Source organism: Canis lupus, chromosome 20, assembly GCF_011100685.1.
Source record: "Canis lupus familiaris isolate Mischka breed German Shepherd chromosome 20, alternate assembly UU_Cfam_GSD_1.0, whole genome shotgun sequence".
Lineage (NCBI taxonomy): Eukaryota > Metazoa > Chordata > Mammalia > Carnivora > Canidae > Canis > Canis lupus.
This window is the reverse complement of record NC_049241.1, coordinates 7,323,411-7,349,056: the sequence shown is the minus strand read 5'-3', so window position 1 is coordinate 7,349,056 and position 25,646 is coordinate 7,323,411. Positions and strand designations below refer to the sequence as shown.

General features: G+C 46.0%; 1 long non-coding RNA gene across 5 annotated transcripts in view; it reads right to left on the bottom strand.

Moving 5' to 3' along the window:
- Window positions 1-25,646, bottom strand: part of LOC102151123 — a 54,869-nt gene that overhangs the window by 14,765 nt on the left and 14,458 nt on the right. For 3 of the 5 annotated variants that reach the window (XR_005374595.1, XR_005374592.1, XR_005374593.1), the window contains exons 2-5: window positions 25,303-25,360; window positions 20,089-20,241; window positions 17,840-17,929; window positions 1,823-1,940 (exon numbers count right to left, since the gene is read on the bottom strand). This is a non-coding gene — a long non-coding RNA (uncharacterized LOC102151123). The remainder of the gene's footprint in view (window positions 1-1,822; window positions 1,941-17,839; window positions 17,930-20,088; window positions 20,242-25,302; window positions 25,361-25,646) is intronic. The other 2 variants (XR_005374596.1, XR_005374594.1) reach the window with 1 other exon arrangement.

Genomic DNA, 25,646 nt, shown 5'->3' with positions numbered 1-25,646 from the left:
TATTTATTCATGAGAGCCAGACAGGCAGACAGAGAGAGAGAGAGGCAGAAACACAGGCAGAGGGAGAAGCAGGCTCCATGCAGGGAGCCCAACATGGGACTCGATCCCAGGTCTCTAGGATCAAGCCCTGGGCCAAAGGTGGAGCTAAACCGCTAAGCCACTGGGGCTGCCCTAAAATCTTCTTTAAAAAAATGAATTGTGTCTGATATTTACATAATATCAGCTTTTCTTTAGCTTACCGTTTGGAGTGGTATATCTTTTTCTGTCTTTTGTGCTAGGACATGGCCCTAGTGCTTGATCTTTACTCTTAAGGTGTGGCCTTTCTGAGCTGTCAACTTAATGTCCAAGATACTCAGTGAGGTCTGTCCACTCTGGGATGGAACTCCATCAGGTGACCACCAGTGTCTGGGCCTTGCAGACTCTCCCTCTACATGTGCACTCCAGTCCTTAGCCAAGGATCTACCAGAAACCCCCACATGGACTTCTCCTCCTCCCCACCCCCCACCCACCGCCATCCTCCCCTGTGTAAATCCCTCCCCTCTGGTTCTCTGACCTGAAAATGTCAATTACTTCATCAGATTCAACTCTGCTCTCTGCCACCATCCTACACCGTGATCTGGAAAGTGCCTCTAGGCTAAACATCATGGTGAACATGAGGCTTCACTCATTTGTTTCCTCTCTTTCCATCTGGCTGTTGGCTTTTTCATGGATGAAAAGTGAAATTCCCATTCTTAGTTTCTTTAATTTCATAAATTAAAATGCACACAGTAAAAAAAATAAAAGCGTATAGGAAGTTATCTGGTAAAGAGTGTCTCAGCCATCTTGAATCTAAATATCCCACTTTCTCTCCCCAGAGGCAACCAATGTCACCAGCTTCTTAACTATCCTCTCAGTGCTATTCTCTAGATGCTCCTTCTGAAAAGCAGGAATTACAGATATCACAAACTTGCTTTAAGAGACACCGCTGATGTCCTGCCCTTACCCCATGTCCTTGCAATTTCCTGACACTCTACGCTGACTACTTCCAACTCTAACTACCTGGCTTTCTTTGCCTGCAGATTTCGTCTGGTCACAGGAGTCCTCTCAGCCTGTGCCAGGGCAGGCTGCAGTGCCAGGAACTTCATGCCTCCCTCTAAGAACTGACCTCAACCAATGGCTAGCAGGAGTTGACACATAATCGTGCCATCCTCTTGCCTCTCCACTGGGATCACCAAGGTGCATTCAACACTGTCTCCCAGAGCTCCCCAGGGGGATTGAGTCTCAGTTGCTGAAAAAATAATCTGCTCAGTAGCACACACTTTGTTGTCTTCTCTCCCTTTCCCATCTCACTTCCCTCTTTCCTCCCAGTGCTTCCTGGGATAAACTATTTACTAGGTCTGTCTCAACGTCTGCTTCTAGGGAGAAGTGACCCAAGACTGCATATCTTACAGTTTGATTTGTTTACCTAACAATGTATGTCTGAGATCATTACATTGTTTCCAGCATCCAACCACTTCTTGACACTACTGTGTGGCTCAGGCCACCATTATCTCTCCCCTGGTTGCTGCAGTGACATCCTGAAAGGTTTTCTTGCTTTTGCTATTGTGTCCAGTTCCTAGCTCATCCTCAACACAGCTCTGGGGGTCCTGCTGATTCTACCAGGGTCTCTCCTCTGCTTAGAGCCCTCTACTGGCTCCCCATCATACTCAGAGTAAATAATGAAGTCCTTGATAGCTATTGGGGCCCTACATGAACCGACCTCACCTATTCTCTCCCCATTACTTTGTCCCAGCCATTCTGGTCTCCTAGGTTTCTGGAATATACCAGGTATTCTTGAACTCACCTGGTCATTCTTGAGCCTTTGCTCTGGCTATTGCCTCTGCTTGGGGGAACTCTTCCTCAGGTATCTTCATTTACTTCCTTCAGGACTCCATTTTGGTGGATCTTCTCTGTGAGGCTTCCTCAAGAAACAAATTATTTATTTATTTATTTATTTATTTATTTATTTATTTATTTTCTAAGATTTTATCTATCCATTCATGACAGACATAGAGAGAGAGAGGCAGAGACACAGGCAGAGAGAGAAGCAGGCTCCATGCTGGGAGCCCGATGCAGGACTCGATCCCGGGACCCCAGGATCGTGCCCTGGGCCAAAGGCAGGCGCCAAACCACTGAACCACCCAGGGATCCCCCTCAAGAAACAACTTAAATTTTAACACCTCTCTCTCACCATTCCTATCTTCCTTCCTTATCTTATTTTTTCCTATCACATCTCAGCAACATGTAATGCCCTGGAATCACCTTTTTTCTCCTTGAATGTCTTTTATTCTCTCACTTGCCAAACATAAGAACAATCTCAATATAGTGCGCTATTACTACCATCATCATCATTCTGTTCAGACCTGGTTTATAACCTGGGCGCACCATGCCATAGTTATTCACATGTCTGTTGTCCTCATCAGGTGTTCTCCAAGGGCTGGGCTCAGGGCTCTTTGAGCTACATGTCCGGGTGCCTAAGACAGGGTCTGACACAGCCAAGGCCCCTGTAAGTGTTTAATGAAGCCTGGGTCCTTTTCCAGCACTATGTATAGAGCAGGCAACAGACAGCTAGAGCAAAATGAAACCAGAATGAGAAAGCTTTCTTTGAGCATCTAGAATTGGCATGACTGCCCTCAGGGCAGAGGGAGGAAGGCCCCGATTGATTCTCTAGGCTCACTGGTAAAGTCCTCGACACAAACATCAGGACTGCTGGGGAGGCCTGGACAGAGAGACAGGGCCTGGAACTCAAGCTGAGCTGAGTTTCAGTCCAGATCTGACACCATCTGTGTGACTTTGGACAAGTCCCTTCATCTGCATGAGCCTTGTTGCCTCATCTGTAAAATGGGCATGACAACACTTACCTCAGTGGTTATGTGTATTGGGGTACCACTAAGGCACCTGACACAAAATGGATGCTACATATATGACCATATGAGGCAAATTTTTACCTAGCACTTCCCATAGGCCCGGCCTTGGAAACAACCCTTTATAAGCACAATCTCCTCTAATCCTCACAATACACCCCACCAGGGAGATGCTATTATCACCTACCTTTTACAGATGAGGAATTTAAGGCTTAGAGAAGTAATGTGATTTTCCCCAAAGTGACCGAGCTAATTAGTTACTAAGCAGACTTCAAACCAAATATGTCCAGGCCAGAATCTGTGTTCTTAACTGTATTCTCCCCACTTTCTGCAGCCTTTCTTAGGTATTTCCTCTCTTCTCCTGCCCCTCAAAGACCAGGAGATAGCATTACCTAGAGGCCAGGGACCTGGGTATTGATGATAAATGACTTTTCACCTCTATCATTTACTGACTATATGGCATTGAGCCAGTTATTTGCCCATTCTGAACCTCAGTTTCTGTATTCATTTCCCAAGGCTGCTCTAATGAATTACCACAACCCAGTGGCTTAAAATAACACACAGTTATTATATCACAGTCTGTAGTTCAGAAGTGTAAAGGGCTCAGCTGGGTACTGTGCTTGGAGTCTCACAGGCTGCAATAGAGGTGTTGGCCAGTCCAGGCCTTTGCTGGAGGCTCTGGGGTAGAACCCACTTCAGAGTGGAGTCAGGTTGTAGGCAGGATCCAGATGGTATGGCTGTAGGACTGAGGTCCCTGTTTCCTAGCCAGCTATCAGCTGGGAGCCAGCCTCTGCCTCTAAGGGCTGCCAGCACGCCTCAGGCAAGCCCAGTCTCTTCCATGCTTTGGACCTCTCTAGCTGCTCTATCTGCTTCTTCTTTGTCACTCCAGCTCAAGAAAGTTCCCTGCTTTTAATAGCTCATGTAATTAGATTGGGTCCACCAGATAATTTCCCTATTTTAAGATCTGTAACTTTAATTACATCTGCAAAGTCCTTTTGCCATGTAATATAGCATATCCACAGGCTCTTGGGATTAGGCCATTGACATCTTTGGGAGGGGCTGTTCTGCCTTCCACAGTTTCTTTTGTTCCTTTATTCAACACATATTCATAAGCGATGTAGCAGATACTGTGAGTGCTGTCAGCACATGCCCAGCCCAGCTTCCCACAGCCAGCCCTGCATCACCTGGCCACAAGCTTTTCCCAGCCAGATGCCAGAGTGATTTCGAAGAGTCCCCTAGAGTAGGACAGAAGTGCTGGGGAGCTCACATACACCCAGCAGCAACTGTCAACCTATGGCTGGTGGAATTAGTGGATAAATCCCCAACTCCATCCCCCTTCAGATGGGGTAACTTGGAGATGTGTGTGTATACTGGCTGCTGGCAGGCTTCATCTCCAATTGCCCAGGGTGGTAACTTAACAGAGCACGCTTTCCCCGCTGCCTCCTCGTGCTTCACTCCTTCCTGCTTGCCTCAGATCTCGCCAATTTTTGCTGCTACCCTTGTTGCAGGGTCTCCTCTGGGGGTAACCAAGACCAGCATTTGTGACATGACAGCCATGTTCCCCATCTCATAGCATCCCTGTGAGGATTAAATGAGATAGTGCTTGTAAAGGCTTCATTATAATACTGGCACACAGTGAGCACTCAGTAATTGGCTGACTAGATCAACAACACCTCTGCTAATAGTAATCACGTCTCAGACCCAACTCTGAGGCCAAAGGCCAGGCCAGTGGCTGGGCAGTTTAAAGGGAACCAGTCACTCTACAGGCAGATCCATTATCAAACAGGGACTAAATTGCCTGGCTAAGTGCAGAAGAAGGTGGTAGGTGTTGTTATAGCAACTGATGAGCCTTTCTGTGTCCTCAAGGCCAAGTGGGCGGTGGAGCAGGGGAGGAAGAAGCTCCTCAAAGGATACCATCAGGAAGCAAAGGGGGGGGCAGGCCAAGGGAAGCCCCACTCCCTGCTCCATCCTGGCCTGAGAACCATGACTTCTATGCCCTGAGACTAGCAGGGGGCCAGGCAGGCTGCTTCCCTGCTGGGGTGAGGGGCGCAGAGGTGATCAGAGGCCAGGCAGGGGGGAAAAGCATGCAAGCCATAGCCCTCAGGCCCTTAGCTCTGAATAATCACAAGGCTATAAGCTTTATGGACACAGGAAAGCAGGTCCTCACCCTGGGTGGAGTGAGTGCTCTGGAAGTGCTATTCTAAGAATAGAATCTGAAAGCTCTGGAATGGGACTGGTCTGGCCTTGTAGACCTGGATAGAGGAACTTGCTAATGACTAGTGGTGCAGCCACATCCAAGCTAAGAAGCCAAGTCACCTCTCTTCCCTTTCTCCCTTCCCTGCCCCGTATGATATTGATGCATATCTTTGCATTGTCATCCTCTGTGAATTTTGTGACCTCTCTCCCATCTGTCCATCCATCCATGGGTATATTGAACTCTGCCATATGCCAGGGACTAAGCAAGGCAAGAGAATCATGATCTTGGCCTTCTTGAGACTCATGAGCTCATGGGAGAGGCAGACATACAGACAGACTATGGCCATCCAGAGAGGAAAACACACAATGTAGGTGGTAGACCAGCAGTTCCCAACTGATAGCCCATGGGATGAATTCATCCCACGGAAATTTTTTAGAGTATTTTAAAAATAAGTACATTTAGCATAAAATTCTTAAGTTTTAGGTTCTCATGAAAAATAAGGTGATCTGGTAATCCTGAGCCTCATGGTGACATCACTAGAACCTAGTAGCATAACCCCTCATGTTCTCTCCAGTTCCCACTGCCCCCTATTGTCCTACACCTGGCCCCAGGCATTTCAATCAACTTGCCAGAAGTAGGGTCAGGACAACTCAATACAGCAAAAAAACACCTCAACCTTAAAGGTCTAGCCTCTGAATAGCTAACAAGGCTGAGCTACAGCCCTTACTCCAGGGATGTCATAGATGGAGATATGTCAGCCGGGGTGAGTTGGGAGAGAAATGTTCAGAGAGCACCATCCTAAGCACAGGTTCTGGGACCCTCAGGCCAATACCACCAGGTATGCAGCCCAGGAACATTGATAACCCAGCCTAACCTCTGGCATAGGAACCCTGGTTGCCACATCTGCTTCTCCAGCTTTGCCTGATTCAGGGAATTCTTCAAGCTCACTTCACAGCTCTGAGGGTTCTGGACTGTCACTCTGGGTGTCTATCAGAACCTGGATTAAGTACTTAACTATGCTATGTGTTGCCGGAGGTCTGTGCGTCAGTTAGGAGTCTTAGAATGCAAACTGCAGAAAGAGACTCAAGCTAATGTAAGCAAAAGGGAACTAAGTGGATTCATATTGGGGGGCTTGGAACTGAGTGAAGGTTGGAGAACCTGGCTGGGATGGAGGCAGGAACCCAACCAATGTCAGAGGGCTAGGATGCTAGGACCTCTAGAGTGGGGCTGTAGCAAGGGCAGTCTGGTCAGGATGTCACCACCTGATGAGTCAAGTCCAAGTGCTTTCATGTCTTTGTCCCTCTGTTAGAGTTTCAGATTCCCAAGAGAGATGATCAGTAAGTTTGTTGGTAGGTCCTGGGTCAAAATTTTAGGCTGGAGGAAGGTTCCTGTCTTTACTCCCATTAGCTATACCAAAAGGTGGAGGTAAGTCCTCAAAAGAAAATTGTCAGGGATTGGAGTCAGACTCCTTTGAATATGCCTTGTTTTCTAGACTTGGCTTGGGAAGCATCCAAAAATTTTACATGATTATAAAATAAAAGTTTTAAAAATCACTAAAAGTGAAATACAACAAGCCTTAAAAAGGAAAACATTGTGGATGTAACCAGACAGGGAAGAATTATGATTGAAGACACAGTAATTTGACTGTACACCCATAGTGGGATATACCTGAAGAGCCCTAAGGACAAAAATAGCTGCAAACATAGCCAAAAAGTGACAAATGTGCTAAGGACCTAGCATGTGCAGTCTCCATGTGAGACTCTAGGAGACACTAGTGAATAAGGCAGACATCCCTACCCTGGTGCAATCTCTCCCTTTCCAACATCATCCCAACTTCTTTAAAATACTTTTTTATTAAAAAAAGAAAAAAAACTTTTTATGATGCAAAATGTCAAACATCCACAAAAGTAGGCAGAATGGTATAATGAGACCCATAAGTCCTTCACCCAGCACCCCCATTATCAATCCTGTTTCATTTCACTCCATCTCTACTACTCTTTCCCTTCCCAGATTATTCTGACAAATTCTAGACTTCATATTATTTCAGAATACCTCCATGAATATTTCAGTGTGTCTCTCTAAAAGATAATGACTCCTTGAAAGAATAAATAACCACAACACCATTATCACACCTAGAACAAATAACAACTCTTAACAGCAACGAATACTCAGTGTTCAGATGTCCAATTATCTCATAAACATTATAAAATGCTTTACAGATTGTTTACAGATTGTTTGCTTCAACCAGGATCACAGAAGTTTCACATACTGTGATTAGTTGATATGAAGACTATTAATTTATGGGTCCTCCCTCCATTTTAAAGGGGAAATTTTCCCTTTAAAATTTATTTCTTGGGGCGCCCGGGTGGCTCAGTGGGTTAAGTGTTTGCCTTCAGCTCAAGTCATGATCCAGGGTCCTGGGATAGAGTCCCACATTGGGCTCCCTGCTCAGTGGGGAGTCTGCTTCTCCATCTCCCTCTCCTGCTCCCCCTGCTTGTGCTCTCTCTCTCTCAAATAAAAAAATAAAATCTTTTTTTTAAGATTTTATTTATTTATTCATGAGAGATGCAGAGAGATTGGCAGAGACACAGGCAGAGGAAGAAGCAGGTTCCATGCAGGGAGCCTGAATCAGGACTCGATCCTGGGACTCCAGGATCGAGCCCTCGGCCAAAGGGGTGCCAAACCACTGAGCCACCCAAGGATCCCCTGAAATCTTTTTAAAAATGTATTTCTTTTTTTTTTTAAGCTAGATTGCTTTTTCTATAGAGTTTTCCAAAAAAATCAGTTTGTGGACTTTGCTGATTGCATCAGGGTGATGGTGTTCACACATTCCTGTCTTCTGAATTTCCTGGAAACTGGTAGTTGAGCAGAGCTGTGCCGTCCAGGACAGTAACCACCAGCCACGTGTGGCTACTGAGTACTTAAAATGTGGCTCATCCAAGCTGAGATGTGCTGTATGCATACAACACACACCAGATTTCAAGGACTAAGTATGAATGAAGGATGGAAAACAGTTCATCAATCATTTTTTGGTATTGATTATATATTGAAGTGATAATGTGTTAGATATATTGGGTTAAGTAAGAGCTGCTATTAAAATTAATTTCAATGGATAGTCTTTCCTCCTTTATCGAATATTAGTTGACCATAAAGTTCAGGGTCCACTTCTGGATTCTCTATTCTGTTCCACTGATCTATGTGTCTGTTTTTGTGCCAGTACCACACTGTCTTGATGACCACAGCTTTGTAGTACAACCTGAAATCTGGCATTGTGATGCCCCCAAATATGGTTTTCTTTTTTAAAATTCCCCTGGCTATTCGGGGTCTTTTCTGATTCCACACAAATCTTAAAATAATTTGTTCTAACTCTCTGAAGAAAGTCCATGGTATTTTGATAGGGATTGCATTAAACGTGTATATTGCCCTGGGTAACATTGACATTTTCACAATATTAATTCTGCCAATCCATGAGCATGGAATATTTTTCCACATGCAGAAGAATGAAACTAGACCGCTCTCTTTCACCATACACAAAGATAAACTCAAAATGGATGAAAGATCTAAATGTGAGACAAGATTCCATCAAAATCCTAGAGGAGAACACAGGCAACACCCTTTTTGAACTTGGCCACAGTAACTTCTTGCAAGATACATCCACGAAGGCAAAAGAAACAAAAGCAAAAATGAACTATTGGGACTTCATCAAGATAAGAAGCTTTTGCACAGCAAAGGATACAGTCAACAAAACTCAAAGACAACCTACAGAATGGGGGAAGATATTTGCAAATGACATATCAGATAAAGGGCTAGTGTCCAAGATCTATAAAGAACTTATTAAACTCAACACCAAAGAAACAAACAATCCAATCATGAAATGGGCAAAAGACATGAAGAGAAATCTCACAGAGGAAGACATAGACATGGCCAACATGCACATGAGAAAATGCTCCGCATCACTTGCCATCAGGGAAATACAAATCAAAACCACAATGAGATACCACCTCACACCAGTGAGAATGGGGAAAATTAACAAGGCAGGAAACAACAAATGTTGGAGAGGATGTGGAGAAAAGGGAACCCTCTTACACTGTTGGTGGGAATGTGAACTGGTGCAGCCACTCTGGAAAACTGTGTGGAGGTTCCTCAAAGAGTTAAAAATAGACCTGCCCTACGACCCAGCAATTGCACTGCTGGGGATTTACCCCAAAGATTCAGATGCAATGAAACGCCGGGACACCTGCACCCCGATGTTTATAGCAGCAATGGCCACGATAGCCAAACTGTGGAAGGAGCCTCGGTGTCCAACGAAAGATGAATGGATAAAGAAGCTGTGGTTTATGTATACAATGGAATATTACTCAGCTATTAGAAACGACAAATACCCACCAATTGCTTCAACGTGGATGGAACTGGAGGGTATTATGCTGAGTGAAGTAAGTCAGTCGGAGAAGGACAAACATTATATGTTCTCATTCATTTGGGGAATATAAATAATAGTGAAAGGGAATATAAGGGAAGGGAGAAGAAATGTGTGGGAAATATCAGAAAGGGAGACAGAACGTAAAGACTGCTAACTCTGGGAAACGAACTAGGGGTGGTGGAAGGGGAGGAGGGCGGGGGGTGGGAGTGAATGGGTGACGGGCACTGGGGGTTATTCTGTATGTTAGTAAATTGAACACCAATAAAAAATAAATTAAAAAAAATTAATTTCACTTCTTGGGAATCCCTGGGTGGCTCAGCAGTTTAGCACCTGCCTTTGGCCCAGGGCATGATCCTAGAGACCTGGAATCAAGTCCCACATCAGGCTCCCTGCATGGAGCCTGCTTCTCCCTCTGCCTGTGTCTCTGCCTCTCTCACTCTCTCTGTCTCTCATTAATAAAAAAAAAATAAAATCTCGGGGATCCCTGTGTGGCTCAGTGGTTTGGCATTTGCCTTTGGCCCATGGCGTGATCCTGGAGACACAGGATCGAGTCCCACATCAGGCTCCCTGCATGGAGCCTCCTTCTCCCTCTGCCTGTGTCTCTGCCTCTCTCTCTGTGTCTCTCATGAATGAATAAATAAAATCTTTAAAAATAAATAAATAATAAATAAATAAAATCTTTTAAAAATTAAAAAAATTAATTTCACTTCTTGTTTCTCTTTTTCCATGTTCTTTCTAGAAAATTTTAAATTACATATGTGACTTGTTTGACTTGCATTTGTGTGTATTTAATTGAACAGTCCTGAGCTAAGGGCTTGATCAGATTTAGGTTCAATTTTCTGGCGATTTCAGGGCGATGCTGTGTTCTTCCATCGGTGGCACTTAGTATCTGCTGGTCTCCATTTTTGTGATGCTTGCAGCCACTGATGTTCAAAGCCTGGTCCATTATTCTTTTTGGGGTTGAAAATTATGATAGTCTTATGCTGTTACTTCATCTTTTATTTATTAACTGCCATTCTACAGAGGAAAACTTCTGGTCCTCTTAAGGAATGTACGTCAGCTCCTTAGAGAGGCTTCATAGTACTCCCTTTCATTGCACTATTGGTCTCCTTCGTGATCCTTTTCACCATTTGTTATTATCGCTGTATCTGCTTGCTAGCCTGTTGATGGCTGCAAGCCCCTGGAGGGGAAGGATGAGCTCTGGTTTCCTCATCCACAAAATCCCGAGGTCCCCACTCTGAGGAGGTGCTAGGGAAGTACCTGTGGCACGCAGGGAGGGATGGTGAGATGGACAAAGCCCCAAACCATAACACAGGACCCCTGAGCTTGGATCCCGGCTCTGCCACATGCCACACATCAGTCCAGCCTCTCGGAGCCCTCACATGGGGCAAGCAGGTGGGCAGTCCAGCTGCTGGAGCATACTTTCAGCTCTGAGGGGCTCTCATGCTGCACAACTGGCCTCCCTTCAGCTCATGCTTCTAGAGGCCTCTCTCCCGCCCAGGGCAGAGCTGGGGCCAGGTGGCAGATGATTAAAGCGACACCCCACAGCTAAGAAATCCAAAAGCTAATTAACTGCAGCTCAGCACACTCAAAGGAAGGCAGTCGGGCCGCAGCACTGATGGTGGGTGGCGTTAATACCTAATGGTCTCTTCTCTTCTAATCGCTGCCTTTCCCTCAAGTTCCTCCTGTTGCCCAAAGCACTTTAAATCAAGCAAAGAGCATCCACAGAGCGTTTGTGAGCCCTATCCCCTGGAGGAAAGAGGCCAGGAAACAGAAAGCCACCCCACCAGGAGCTAACAAGGAAGCTGGCCTGACCAGATTTAACATTCAGGGAGGAGTGAAAAAGCTGAGCAGAGCAGGGCAGGGTGAGGGTTTGTCATACGTAACTCCATTTGCCCCCCATGGCACGCAGGATCATCTCTACCAATGGGATTACCCTGCCTGGCCTTTGGGACACTGAGGCTCAGGATCAGGACTACCTTGGCCAAGGTTATAGAGTTAATGAGGGGCAGGGCTGGGAAGCCAAACCATACTGATTTATTCATTCACTAAAAATAGTGACGGGACACCTGCCGTGTGCTGGACAGTATGCCACACGTGGAGAGCACATAGGTGTCTTAGGGCAGGTTCCCAGGAAGGGGAGAGCCAGCCAGGATGCTTATGTACATGTGGGGTGGGAGCTAATGAGGATGCGACCTTCCAGGGAGGTTGGCTTTAATCTGGGCCTGGCAGGTGTGCAGCGCTGAATTGGCCCCACCTTGAGGTAAGGGGCAGGATTTTTTTTTTTTTAAGATTTTTATTTATTTATTCATGACAGAGAGAGAGAGGCAGAGGGAGAAGCAGGCTCCATGCACCAGGAGCCCGACGTGGGATTCGATCCCGGGTCTCCAGGATCACGCCCCGGGCTGAAGGCGGTGCTAAACCACTGAACCACCCGGCTGCCCAAGGGGCAGGATTTTGCACCTGTGGCAGTCACTGGCCGCAGACTCTCCTGGGTGTGGAAGGCAGGACCTCCCAAGCAAGAGGGCTCCCGACTGGCGGAGGGCAATTGTAGCGCAAGACCTCAGCGAGTAAGAGAAACATTAAGGACGGGGACACACATAAATGGCAACAGCTCTATGCATGTGGCAAAAGCCAATTATTCCTGCTATGGATCTGTGCTGAAAACAGCACTGATGCTGGATAGATAGCCAGGCCTGCTGAGGTCACCTCTCTGTCCCCCGCAGCCCCCTTGTTAAGCTCCTCTGAGACCCATGCAGATAGTCACGGACGCAGTTCCTGGCCACCCCTCTCATGATTGGTTTCTTGAGTTCTTTTTCCTTCCTTGTTTCCACACACTTAACATTCTATGATAATAAAATTGAGAGCCAATCTGGACTCGAGGCGTCACGTTGGCACCTGCACCTCTAGGCGGTGCCTGATGGTGTATCCCCTTCCGGCCTCTCATTGTTCCAAGACATTGGACTCTGAGTCATCACTTCGCCTCTCATCAGAACACACCACACCGCAGGCAATTCTCCGGAGCACTGGGAGGGGCGCGGAGGGCACACACTACAGAAGGTATATCAGGAGAAACCCTTAGAAAACTGAGACCTCCTGACACCACCATATAAGGATACTTGCACTTAGACTTCTCATGGGAAATAAAAGAGATTAATAGTTATTGGTGACAATTTTGTGAGAACTACTACGTACTGAGCAGTGTTCTAAGCATTTCAGATAGAATAGTGCGTGGGGGGGGTCAAAACTTATATTCTGATGGGGGACAGGACCACCCTGCTGCACAACTCTAGGAGGTGCCATTGCCCTTTACATCGTAGTCTGTGTAAATAGTGACTTCTGGAACTGTGCAGTGCACACACACCCTGTGCAACAGGACACAGCTGTCCCAGTTGTGAGAGACAGATAATAAACAGCATAGGTAAGTACAATATGTACCACAGTAGATGGTGAGAAATGCTGAGGAGCATAACGCACAGAATACAGAAAGGGTGTGGACATGTGGGAGGGTGCAATTTTATACTGGGTGGCCAGGGACAAACTCACCAAGATCACTGCCTCCGTCAGCACCCCAGCAGGGAACTGCTGGCACACCAAAGTGGGTCATTGGAGGAGTGTTAGCAGAGAGACTACTTACTATGATGTGGGCAGGATGGAGAGAAACCACAGGGATGGTGGAATGAGGCTAGCAAGGGAGAACACAGGACAGAAGACAGAGGCTATGGCAGAGAGGCCACCTGACAGGGCCACAGCTGGCCTGTAACAGTCTCCTGGGAGGGAGCACAGGGAATAAATACCTGGCCTCACTCCTTATGGAGCCTTCCATTGGCCAAACCCAGTGAAAGCTAGAGGGCGAAGGTTCTGTTGATCTAGTCCCTATTGTAAGCACCAGGAAGACGGAGCAGGGTGGAAATAGGTGTTGAGAAGATCCAGGCATGCAAACAGAAGCTGCACAATGACATTAGACCAGAGACCTGAAGGGGATAAGTTTGAGTGGACATCTGGAAAAGAGTATTCCAGGCAGAAGGAAGAGCATGAACAAAGGCCCTGCGGTGGGAATGTGCCCAGGGCATCTATGCCACAGCTTACTGGCCTCTGGCTGTAGCAGAGGAGGGCAGCAGACGAAATCACAAGGTGATGGGAGGCTGTGTGGGGGTGACTGTCTAGGCTTTGAATGAGATGAGAAGCCCTTGGAGGGTGCTGAACAGAGGAGGGGTATCCTCTGGCTTCTGTCTTGACAGATCCTTCTGGCTCAGTGCAGAGATGAGGCTGCAGGGGGCAGAGGTGGGGGCAGTGAGAGCAGAGAGGCAGCTCTGCAGCAGCCCAGGTGAAAGACAGTGCAGGCTGGGACACAGTGACAGGAGCAGAGGTGGCGACGTGTGGTTGGATACTGATTCTATTTTGGAGATAGAGTGACGGGCTTTTCTGATGGATTCGTTGTGAGGTCTGGGAGAAAAAGAGCTTGTTACTCTTGTCTGTTATCCTTCAGCAACTTATTCATAGCTGATGTGTGCCTTTCCTAGGATGTCGCCTGGAGGAGAAGCTGCAAGATCTGCCAATTCCCTATGAAGCCCTTTTGGGGATTATTACTGGCAAGGGGCAGGCGATAGACCATAAGGGTAGTGTTGTGGTTCTGCTTAAAAGTGATGTCTTTGTCTCTTGTCTGATATGCTTGGCATTGAAGTGATGAGAAGGCTGGGATTTGCTGCATAATAATCCGGGAGTAAGCAAGGCTACAGAGGAAACGGAATCAGCCATAAACACAGAGTTACTGAAGTTGCCTGATGGCACGTGGTATCAATAACACCTTGCTCTCTACTTTTGTGTAGTTTTAATTTTTCCAAAACGAAAGGGGTTTTTTAAAAATTTATTTATGATAGTCACACAGAGAGAGAGAGAGAGGCAGAGACACAGGCAGAGGGAGAAGCAGGCTCCATGCACCGGGAGCCCGACGTGGGATTCGATCCCGGGTCTCCAGGATCACACCCTGGGCCAAAGGCAGGCGCTAAACCGCTGCGCCACCCAGGGATCCCCGAAAGGTTTTTTTTTAAAATCCCTATTGTAGATCTTTGTGATGGAATTGTTCTGTATTTTGACTACAAGAGGAGGGTCACCTGAATCTACAAGGAGGATAAGTTTGCAAAAAAACTGCTTCTAGACACACACACACACACACACGAATGCATGTAAAACTGACATCTGAATAAGGGCAGCAGATTGTTGTAATGGCAATATCCTGATTGTACTATTAGGCTATACATGTGAAAGGTGTTACCATTGGGAGAAATTGACAGAAGAATATATTAGCCTTCTCCACAGTATTTCTTAAAATTGTATGTAAACCTACAATTACCTCAAAAAAATGTTAAGTCCCTCTGAAAGACTATAGGAAAAGTTAACAAGTATTGGAGAGGATGTGGAGAACTTTTGAAGGCTTGTGGATTGCTGGTGGGAATGTGAAAAATTGCAGATGCTGTGGAAAACAGTGAGGTAATGCCTCAAAAAATTAAACATAGAATTACCCTATGATCTAGCAACTCCACTTTTGGGTATATACCCAAATAATTGAAAGCAAGGATTTGAAGAGATACTTCTATGCACATGTTCATGGCAGCATTCTTCATAATAGCCATAAGGTAAAAAAATAATTCGTATTTCAACCGATGAGTGAACAGGCAAATAAAACGTGGTAAATTTATACACGAATATTATTCAGCCTTAAGAAGGAAGGAAATCTTGACACACACTACAGCATGGATGGACCTGGAAGACATTGTACTAAGTGAAGTAAGCCACTCACAAAAGGACAAATAGTGTGTGACTCAACCTCTGTGAGGTCCCTAGAGGAGTGCAGTTCATGGAGATGAAAAGTAGGATGGTGGGTACCAGGAGCTGGGGGAGGGGGTCGGGAGTCAGTGTTTAACAGAATTTCAGTTTCGGCAGATGAGAAAGTTCTGGGGGTGGATGGTGGGGATGGCTGCACAACAGTGTGAATGGATGCATTGCCACTGAACTGGACACTTAAAAATGGTTAAAATGGCAAGTTTTATGTTATGTATATTGCAACAATTTTAAGAAAGATTAGGGGAAAGCAGTTTCATTGGTATTTCAAAAAATGTAAGAATGGAGGCGCCTGGGTGGCTCCAGTTGGTTAAGTGTCTGCCTTCAGCTCAGGTCATGATCTTAGGGTCCTGGGATCAAACCCCATGTCAGGCTCCTTGCTTAGCATGGAAGTCTGCTTCTCCCTCTTCCTCTGCTCCCTACTTATGCTTGCTCTCTTTCTCTCTCTCTCTCTCTCTCTCTCTCTCTCTCTAGGGCTCTCACTCTCTTGCAAATAAATAAATAAAATATTTTTTAAAAAAAGAAAATTCTCTATTAAAAAAGGTAAAAATAGGTTATAATCTAATGTCAACAGATTCCCTTATTCTCTGCCCTGAATGACATAATCAAGGGCGGAGGGAAAGCTATCGACAGATTCTTCCAGGCGCCCTGTGTTTCCATTTCAGTGCCATCAAAAGAATACCAGGCAGCGGTCTTCCAGACATTGGTGACATCCCCGACATGGGTGTCCCTAAGATGGTGAGAAATCAGTCACCAAACAGTTAACCAACTCTTATGGTGCCAGCCATACAGGGGGGATCACCAGGCTCTGATGACATACGATGGAAGCCCAAGCAACCGGTTAACTTCCACATAGCCTTCAGATCCTGGCTCTAAAGTCCCTTTCTCAAGGAGGTCTTCCCTGGGCTATATGGGGCTTCTCTATTTCAGGATCACTGTATATCCCAGTTTTCCTAAGATAGTCCCAATAGATGCCAGTTGTCCAGGCATAATTATTAACAGCATTCACTTTCACTCCAAAGGGTCTAGATTTAGATGGTGAACCAAATGGTCACCTACTCCTGATAGACACTTTTAGTGTCTTTTTTTTTTTTTCCCTTTTAGTGTCTCTTAATTGTGACTGGTTCATTGTGTGATGCTGTCTCTCCAGCTGTGCTATAAAAGCTCTTGGATGGCAGGAACATGCCTGCCTTGTTCACCATCATAGTCACACTGTCTTTATGTTTATCATGAGCTCGATAACCTTGCCTGGACAAATGAATGTTTCCATTGTTGGGTAAGTGTCTGCGGTGGCCATGGAGCTGCCCCTTTAAGACCCCCTCCTGTGCAGTTGGCTCACTGCCTCCACTTGCTGTCCTAGTTGGCTCCTAACCACTGAGCACAGTGGGGGTATCAGAGCTGGGCCTTCCCTCCCAGTGGAGACCTCTAACAGACAGTCTTTGTTTGGGGGCTCCCCATTTTTCCTGGCCTTGGCTTTCTCTGCACTACTCACTCCTGGACTGGAGGCCTCTTCTCAGCTTTCACAGGTGTCCAATTGCACTTGGATCTGAGGCTCTCCTGTTGCCTTCTGCTCCTCCTCCCCTTCATTATTCCTCACAAGTGTCTCCCCCACCAAATCCTTTGCATGCCTCCTGTCTTGGGGTCTTCTCAGGGGATCTGGACTGGTGCCCCCTCTCAATAAGACTGTGAGGTGGGACCCTCCAATGGTCCAAGGCTCTTCTCCCTACCAAGAAAGACACCCCCTTCCTCTGGAAGGATGGAGCCCCTGCCCAGCACGCTCTCTCACCACTCATGTTTGGCACTGATCTCTGGCTGATGCTCTTGTGCTTCCACAGATTTTTCTTTGTTGTTTCTTCACTTACTCTTGGCCAATTAACTCAAGAAAATATCTCTCTCCCTCTCCCTGTGTCTCTCTTTTTTTTCCCCTAAAGAAAATAACTTTATTTCTATCATTCCTTTTTGAAGAACCAAGGAAACATAGAAGGTATAAAACAACACAAACAGCTGCAATTCGCAGGGATGGGGTGGGAAGGGGCGGGTAAAGGAAAGAATGGCACAGCTCTTGAAAGCAACAGCCTCCAGGATGGCCTGAGCCACATGAGGGGTTGGAGGGGTGGGGGGCTCTGAGAAGACAGGCTCCTATGTCCTAGCTTGGACCATAATAAATCAGAATCCTGAGGGGGTGGGACCCTGGAATTTGCCTTTTCAAAACAATTTTTCCCACTAATATTCACTTTGCAAGGTCTCGCCCTAACACCCAAGGGAACTTTGGTAATATTTCCTCTCTTCCTCCCTTCCTCCCTCTCCCTCTCTCTCTCCCTCTCTCCCTTACTCTTCCTTTCTCTTTCTCTCTCTATGGGTCTGAGCTTTTGAGGGTTTCTCTCCAACTCTTACTTTCTTTAACTCCCTCTTCCAAAAATTAGATTTAGGAACATGAGTTTTTCCTCTGACAAAAACTGAATAAAAAACAAGTTAAGAGTAAGATAAGAAGCAACGTACAACTTGTGAGGCCTTTGACAGTGTCCAGACATTGTCTTCAGCATCTTCACAAATGTCTCGTCTCCTCTAATTAAATCCACTTTTCTCCAGCTGCAATATTTGAGATCAATTAAATAGATAAGGAGTATTGATTAAATGGCTCTACCTCCAGCAGTCCACAAGCTTGGCTGCACATTAGAATCCCCTGGAAGCTCCTGAAAAACAGTAATGCCCAGGTCCCACTGCCAAATGATTAAAAAGGTGATACCACCCTGGTCCAGAAGGTTCAGATTTCATTGTTTGGAGGTGGAGCCTGGGCATCAGCTTCCTGAGGGTTAGAATGTGCAGCAGGTTAAGTTCCACAGGCACCAGAAAGTTTCCCATGTGCTTTAGTGAATTCTGTCAAGAGAATGCTGCTGCCTCATTTCACAGGTGAGGAGCCTGAGGCTTGGGGACCGGGATGAGAGGGGCGAGTAGAATCCAGAGATCCCAGGTCTGTGCATGCTGCTGGGCAAGGGGAGCCTGAAGCAGAGACAGGAGAAGAACTGGCAACTTCCCCCTGTCTTCCCCCTCCCCCCATCTACCTCCACCCATGCAATTCACCAAGTGTCTTTTTTGGTGTCATTCCCTGTAGTAAGACTTAAGGCCCAGTGATTGTGGTTTTTTTGTTTGTTTGTTTGTTTTTGTTTTGTAAGCATCCTGTAACAGTTATCCTATTACTGTCACCTCAGAGGTCAGAATTTTATTGTCATGGATTTGACTCTAGAGCCCAGCACAGCGCTTGGCCAAAAGCTAATGCTTCAAAATTGTTTTGTTGAAATATTGTTTGGAAATATGTTGGATGGGATGAATGGATAGATAAACAGACAAGTGGACAGATGTGAATGGGTGGTGATAAGCAGATAAATGGATATGAGTGAATAGATAGGCAGTAGGTTAGATGGATGGATGGATGGATGGATGGATGGATGGATGGATGGTTAGATGAGTAGGTGAATGCAAGAATAAATTTGTCCACAGCCTGCCTTGTGTCACAAAGAATTTGAGATACTCAAAAGGATTCAAGATACTTATAGTAAAATTAAAAACTAAAATTTTAGCACTGTCCCTGTACCTGGATTTACTCTAGGCAATAGAATGCATCTGTGAGCAAGAGACGAAGATTCTTCCCCTTGTGACCCTTCAATTTTAGCAGCATGAAACAGACAATAAACAACAAACATAACAAATGACTAAATTATATAGAGTATGTTAGAAGGCTAAGAGCTATTGATGAGAGAAAAGAGCAGGGAGAGATGGAAAAGCCAAGCAGGCAGGGATGGGATGCCATTCTAAACAGGGAGATGAAGGATGGACTCATGAAGAAGGTAACCTCCGAGCAAAGATCTGAATGAGGTAAGGAAAGGAGCCCTGAAAGGGCTAGGAGGAGAGCATTCCAGGTGGGGGAATGTTCCATGCAAAGGTTTTGGATGTTAGTGTGCCTCTGTGTATCAGCAATAATGTTAGAGGCCAAGCACCTGGAGCAAAGTGAGTGGAGGGGAGAGGGGGAGTCCAAGGTCACAGGGTGGCCAGGTCACATAGGGCCTTGTAGGTGATGGTGAGAACTTTGGTGTTTTTGCTGAATGACAGGGAGCCACAAGAGGGTGTTGAGCAGAGGAGGGATGTGACCTGGCTTAGATTTTAAAAGGATCCTTCGGGGGGATCCCTGGGTAGCTCAGCAGTTTGGTGCCTGCCTTTGGCCCATGGTGTGATCCTAGAGTCTCGGGATCGAGTCCCACGTCGGGCTCCCTGCATGGAGCCTGCTTCTCCCTCTGCCTGTGTCTCTGCCCCAATCTCTCTCTCTCTCTCAATGTGTGTGTGTGTGTCTCTGTGTGTGTGTGTGTGTGTGTCTCATGAATAAATAAATAAAATCTTAAAAGAAGATCAGTTGACCTTAAATGTAAGAGTTTATTTCTGATTTTTTTTTTCTGAATTTAAAAAAAAAAAAGGATCCTTATGAAAACTCTTATAATAAATCAGTAGACCATGGGAGATTGGAATCGAAGCAGAGCGAGCTATGGGAAGTCATCCATCTAAGAGGGGATGGTGGCTCACAGGGGATGGTGGGGGCAGTGGAAACGACAGAGATAGTCAGAATCTGGGTATATTCTGAAGGTGGACCCAGCGGGATTTCATTTGGATTTGGATATGGATGTCAGAGGAAGAGAGGAATCAGTTTTGATATCGGGGCTTTTGGCCTGGGTAACTGCGAGTAAGGAGTTGCCACTCACCTAAATGGGGACAGCTGGCATCAGGTCAAGGTTTTGGGAGGGCACACAATCAGGAGCCTGGTCTTGGACACGATGGGTTTGGCTGTGCATTGGCTCTCTGGTGGAGATGTCAAACAGGCAGTCACCATCATTGGAATTTAAGAGAGGTCTAGGCTGAAGACATAAAGGTGGAGTCACTTACACATAAATGGTATTGAAAGCAATGACATTGGATGAGGTTACCAAGATCATGATGCAGATGGAGGAGAGAAGAGGATCAAGGACCGAGCCCTAGGTCCTGTCAGCATCAAGAGGTTGGGGAGAGAAAAGAACCAGTGAAGGAGAAGCAGGGGAAACCACTGAGCTAAGCAATGACTAGACGAGCACAGGGTCCTGAAATCAGATGAGAGAAATGAGCAGTCAACTTCGCTAACCCAAGTAAAAGACGAGATCTGAGAAATGAGCATGGATTTTGCCATGAGGCGGCCACTCGCCATCTTGACCAAAGGGACATCCATGGAACAGCAGGAGTGGCCCTCTGATTAGAATGGATTTACAAAGAACAGGAGGGAGTATTTGCAAGGATTGAGGATGGACAGTTCCTTTGAAGAGTTGTAGTACAAAGGAGAGTGTGATAGTTTGTTGCTTGGTTGCCCCCGGGGACCTTGTCTCCTGGTATTCAAGGAGGATCTTGGATCTAGGCTGTCCCTGTGACTGACTTTACCCAATTAAATGTGGCAGAAGCCACACTGTGCCAGTTCCAGGCCTAATTCATAACATGGCCTGGAAGCTTCTGCACTGCTAGACCCCAGGCAGCATGCTGTAAGAGGCCCAAGCCACACAGGTAAGCCATGTGGAAGAGAGAGTGGAGGTCTTGCCCTCGACAGGGCCAAACCAAGCTCCAGCCACCAGGCAGCTCCAACCACAGGCCTTCGGACAACTGAGCCCAGTGGAGCCTCCAGAAAGCTACAGCTGCAGCTGACACCACACAAAGCAGAATAGCTGCCTGGGGGAGCCCAGTCAAGGGGGCATAATAAAACAGTTGTTAATTGAAAGAAGTCATTAAATTTGGGGTGGACTGCCATAGAGCAATACTAATACAAACAGGGAGACGTAAAGGGATAGTCAAGGGGGAAGAGGAGCCAAGAAGATCTTTTTTAGTAGTGATGGCATCACTGTTTCTTTATTGAATTATAATTGACATATAATGTTATATTAGTTTCCAGTGTACAAGATAGTGATTGGATATTTTTATACATTACAAAATGATCACCAACATAGGTCTAGTTACCATCTGTCCCCATACAGTCATTACACTATTATTGACTGTATTCCCTAGGCTGTACATTATATCCCTGTTACTTATTTATTTTATAAGTAGAATTTTATACCTCTTAATCCCCATCACCTGTTTCACCCATCCTCTCACCCACCCCCTGGTAACCACCATTCCTTCTCCGTACCTAGGAGTCTGTTCTTGTTTTGTTTTGTTTTGTTTGTTGTGTTTCTTAGATTCTGCATGTAAGTGAAATCACACCATATTTGTCTTTCACCGTCTGACTTATTTCATTGAGCATAGTCCCACTTGTTTATTTTTGGTTTTGCTTCCCTTGCGTGAGAAGATAGATCCAAAAGAATGTTGCTAAGACGGATGTCAAAGAAATTACAGTCTATGTTTTCTTCTAGGAATTTTATGGTTTCGGGTGTTACATTCCAGTCTTTAGGCTATTTTGAGTTTATTTCTGCATATGGTGTGAGAAAGTGGGTCAGTTTTAATCTTTTACACGTAGCTGCCCAGATTTTTGTTGTTGTTTTAAAGATGGGAGAAATAATGGCGTATTTGTATGCTGATGAGAATGATCCAGAAGAGATTAAAAATGATGGTATGGGAAGAAAGAGCAGATGAAGGGGGCTGGGGTCCAGTGCACAGAGACAGGTAGTCGAGCTCATGGGCTGTTCACCTGTGGCGGCAGGTGGGAAGCCTGAGTACAGGGGGTGGAGACGCTGGTGGAAGGGTTCTCTCATGGTCGGTGTGTGGACATTTAGACCACTTCAATTTTGTCAGTAAAGAGGCAGTGGAGAGTGTGGGCGGGGGCAGGCACTATGAATTTAGGGGAGCAGAGAAGTGGAACAGTAGTCTAACAGAGCTGGAGACCAATGGGTAGGTAGGTAAAGCCTAATTGCCACGCAGTACCAAGGGCTCTCTTGACATTCAAGGTCACGAATTTTAAAGTGAGTCCAGGCAGAGTGGTTGTTTAGTGCAGCTGTGTGGGGGTGGACACAGCATTGGCTGAGAGTGGACATGATCAGAGTGGTAGCTTTGCCGAGCAAGTATGGAAAACACACACAAAAAAAAAATGTATGGAAAACACAAATAATAAATGAAGAAATAAAGACCTGGGGAAAGCAATTTAGATTATGAGCTGAAGACCAGAGGCAAAATTAAAAAGCAGACCAAGGAAGGACAGGTGAGGGGAGGGAGGAAGGAAGGAAAGAGATAAAAGAAAGAGGGAATACAGTCATGTTTTAGACTGCTATTATTAGACAATTGCATTTGAGTGTGGATTTGAGACAAGTGCATTTGAGGTTCAGACCCTGTCCAGAGAACATATTTAGATGGAAAGGTCAAGGAGGGAGCGAGAAAGGTGCCAGGAGCCTGAGACAGACAAGGAGATGACTGCTTAAGCGCCTGCCTTAGCCAACCCCCTCCTCATTGCAGTCCCCACTCTGCCCCAAGACAAATCTGTTTCCTTTTAAATTTGGTTTCAGTTCTCTTCGCTATAGGATGGAGGGAGCTTCCCTCCCCAAACCTCCCCTTCCCAGCTCATTAGGGGTTGTACCGCCAGAGACTTCTCTCCCCAGAACATCTTTAGCAGCCAAATCCAGCAGGGAGAAATATTTTCAGCAGCTTGGCAGCAGGAAAGCCAGCTTCTGGCTTCCAGTCTGGGAAAGTAAGGTGGCCAGCCACACACCGCTGGGACCTCAGTGACCTCTTGCCAGAGGCACATCTCACAATTCTGGGAAGAGGGCACCTGGGTGGCTCAGTGGTTGAGTGTCTGCTTTCAGCTCAGGTCATGATCCTGGGGTGCTGGGATCAAGTCCCACATCAGACTCCCTGCAGGAAGCCTGCTTCTCCCTCTGCCTATGTCTCTGTCTTTCTTCGTGTGTCTCTCATGAATAAGTAAATAAAATCTTAAAAAAAATAAAAAAAAAAAGAATTCTGGGAAGAGAAGCAGAATGCACCCTCCCACACCTTTCCACGTATCCCCAGCACAGTCGGCTGTTCCCCTGGTTCCCAGCAGTCACCTGTTAAAAAACACAGACAACAGGACCCCTATCAGAAGCCATAGTAGGATCCAGAAATCCTTGTTTTCAACAAATTCTCCTAGTGATCTTTAGCCACAGCCAGGGTTGAAAATTACCAATTTGTCTCTTTAAGTCTCAGTTTCCCCATCTGTTCTACAAGTTAACACAACAGTCTAGATGTGCCTTCCAGACACATGTGTTCTTTGAGCTCCAGAACAGCCCCAGGGGGTGCCATTATTTCCAGTTTTGAGGTAGGAAGAATGGGGTTTTAGTAGAGGCACACGGATGAGCGGTGGGCCACGATATCTTTAGGGCTTTCTCAGTGCTTGGGTTTGAGGAACCTAGGAGGGTCCAGGTGGCAGTGGAACCTGCCTCCCAACACCTAGGGCTGACTCAGGCTCTCACACACCCCAGAGACTCAGATGAGACTGCTGAGTACCTAGCAGGCCTGCCCGTCCAAGTCTGAACATGTGGCTGCAGGTGCATGATTGAAGTCCTCTCCCCTCCCCCACACAAACTCCCAGCTCTTCCCTGACCTATTGCTGTCCAGCCCATGACCTATTTTGGAGTTTCTCACTGACATCTCCTTACTATTTCCTGTGTCAGAGTGAGTGATTTCGGCCCAGTGTGGAGGTGGGGTGAGTTGGGAAATTGGGAGAAGGTTCAATCTGCTGAGTTAAGAAGGAGGGTGGAGAAAGCCGTCTAAACCAAGTGCCTTCTTTCTTGACTGTAGATGTTGTTGGTGAGGGAAGACTCATGATGGGATTCTTTCTTAAGAAAAGTCACTCTGCTCCTGCGCTGATGGAAGGGAAAATGGACTGGAAGAAGCAAGTTGGGATGTCTAGGGGCAATTATCGAGCTATTGAAATCTTTCAGGTAATGGGGAGGGGGCTGGACTGGGATGTGGGGGCAGGAGACAGGAGGGAGATGAGGGCTACAGTGGGAAATTGGCTGGTGGTCTGAGGGGGCACTGGAGTTTCCCTCCTGAAAGTCTGGGTGATTGTAGGTATTGTTCATGGAGATGGAGAGCCCAAGAGGGAAGGGACCATGTTGTCTTCAGACTTACACCCTGAGTGCCTGGCAGGCAGGGCACTCACTGTAAAGGTATACTGAGGTACTAGCATGTCCTCTTGGGTGAGACCTCTGGGGAGCCACTTGTTTCCATGGTGGGAGAGTGTTCCATGCTCTGGCACCAGGGGTAAGGTCCCTACCAGTCCCAGAGGAGCCCTATTCATCAGAAAACAGGAGGAAAGAAAAAGGGAACCCCTAGAGAATGGGAGGAAATATTTGCAAATCATATATCTGATATGGGTCTAGTATCTAGATTCTATGTAGAAGTCTCACAAAAGCAAACAACTAAAAAGTGGACAAAGGATCTGAATAGACATTTTTCCAAAGAAGTTATATAAGTGGCTAATAAGCATATGAAAAGATGCAGAATATCATTAGTCATTAGGGAAAAGCAAATCAAAGCCACAATGAGATACCCTTTCACACTCGCTGGGTTGGCTATATAAAACACCAGACAAGTACTGGCAAGGATGTGGAGGCTTTGGAACTCAAACACTGGGGATGGGAGGGTAAAATAGTACAGCTCCTCTGGAAAGCAGTTTGGTGGTTCCTCAAAAGTTAAACATAGAATTATCATAGGATGCAGCTATTCCATAACCAGATGTATACACAAGAGAACAAAAAACGTATATTCACACAAAAACTTGTACAAGAATGTTCATAGCAGCAATATTCATAACAGCCAAAAAAAAGGCAGCAACCCAGTGTCCATCAACTAATGAATCAATACAGAAACATGTAGAATGTCTACACAATGGAAAATTATTCAGCCATAAAAAAGGAGTGAAGTAATGTTACAACATAGATAAATCCTGAAAGCCATAGATAAACTTATGCTAACTGAAAGAAGACAGTCACCTCAGACAACATGTGGTAAAGTGGATTCCATTCATATGAAAGTGTAGAACAGGGAAATCTATGGAGATAAAAAGTAGATTAGTGTTGCCAGGAAACGGGGGAGGGGGGAATTGGGATATATGGAGTTGTTTTTTTGGGTAATAGTAGACAGTGGTGATGGTTGCAAAATATTGTGAATATTCTAAAACCACCCAAGAAGCAAAATAAGCTGCTTTAGGCGCAGTAGTTGACTTTGGCCCCAGCTCCACCATCCCTCACTCTGCACAACCCTTCTGCTGCAATTGCACCCAACACCCAAATTCCTTCAGCCAAACCTCTTCCACACACCCAGACTTCCTCATTCT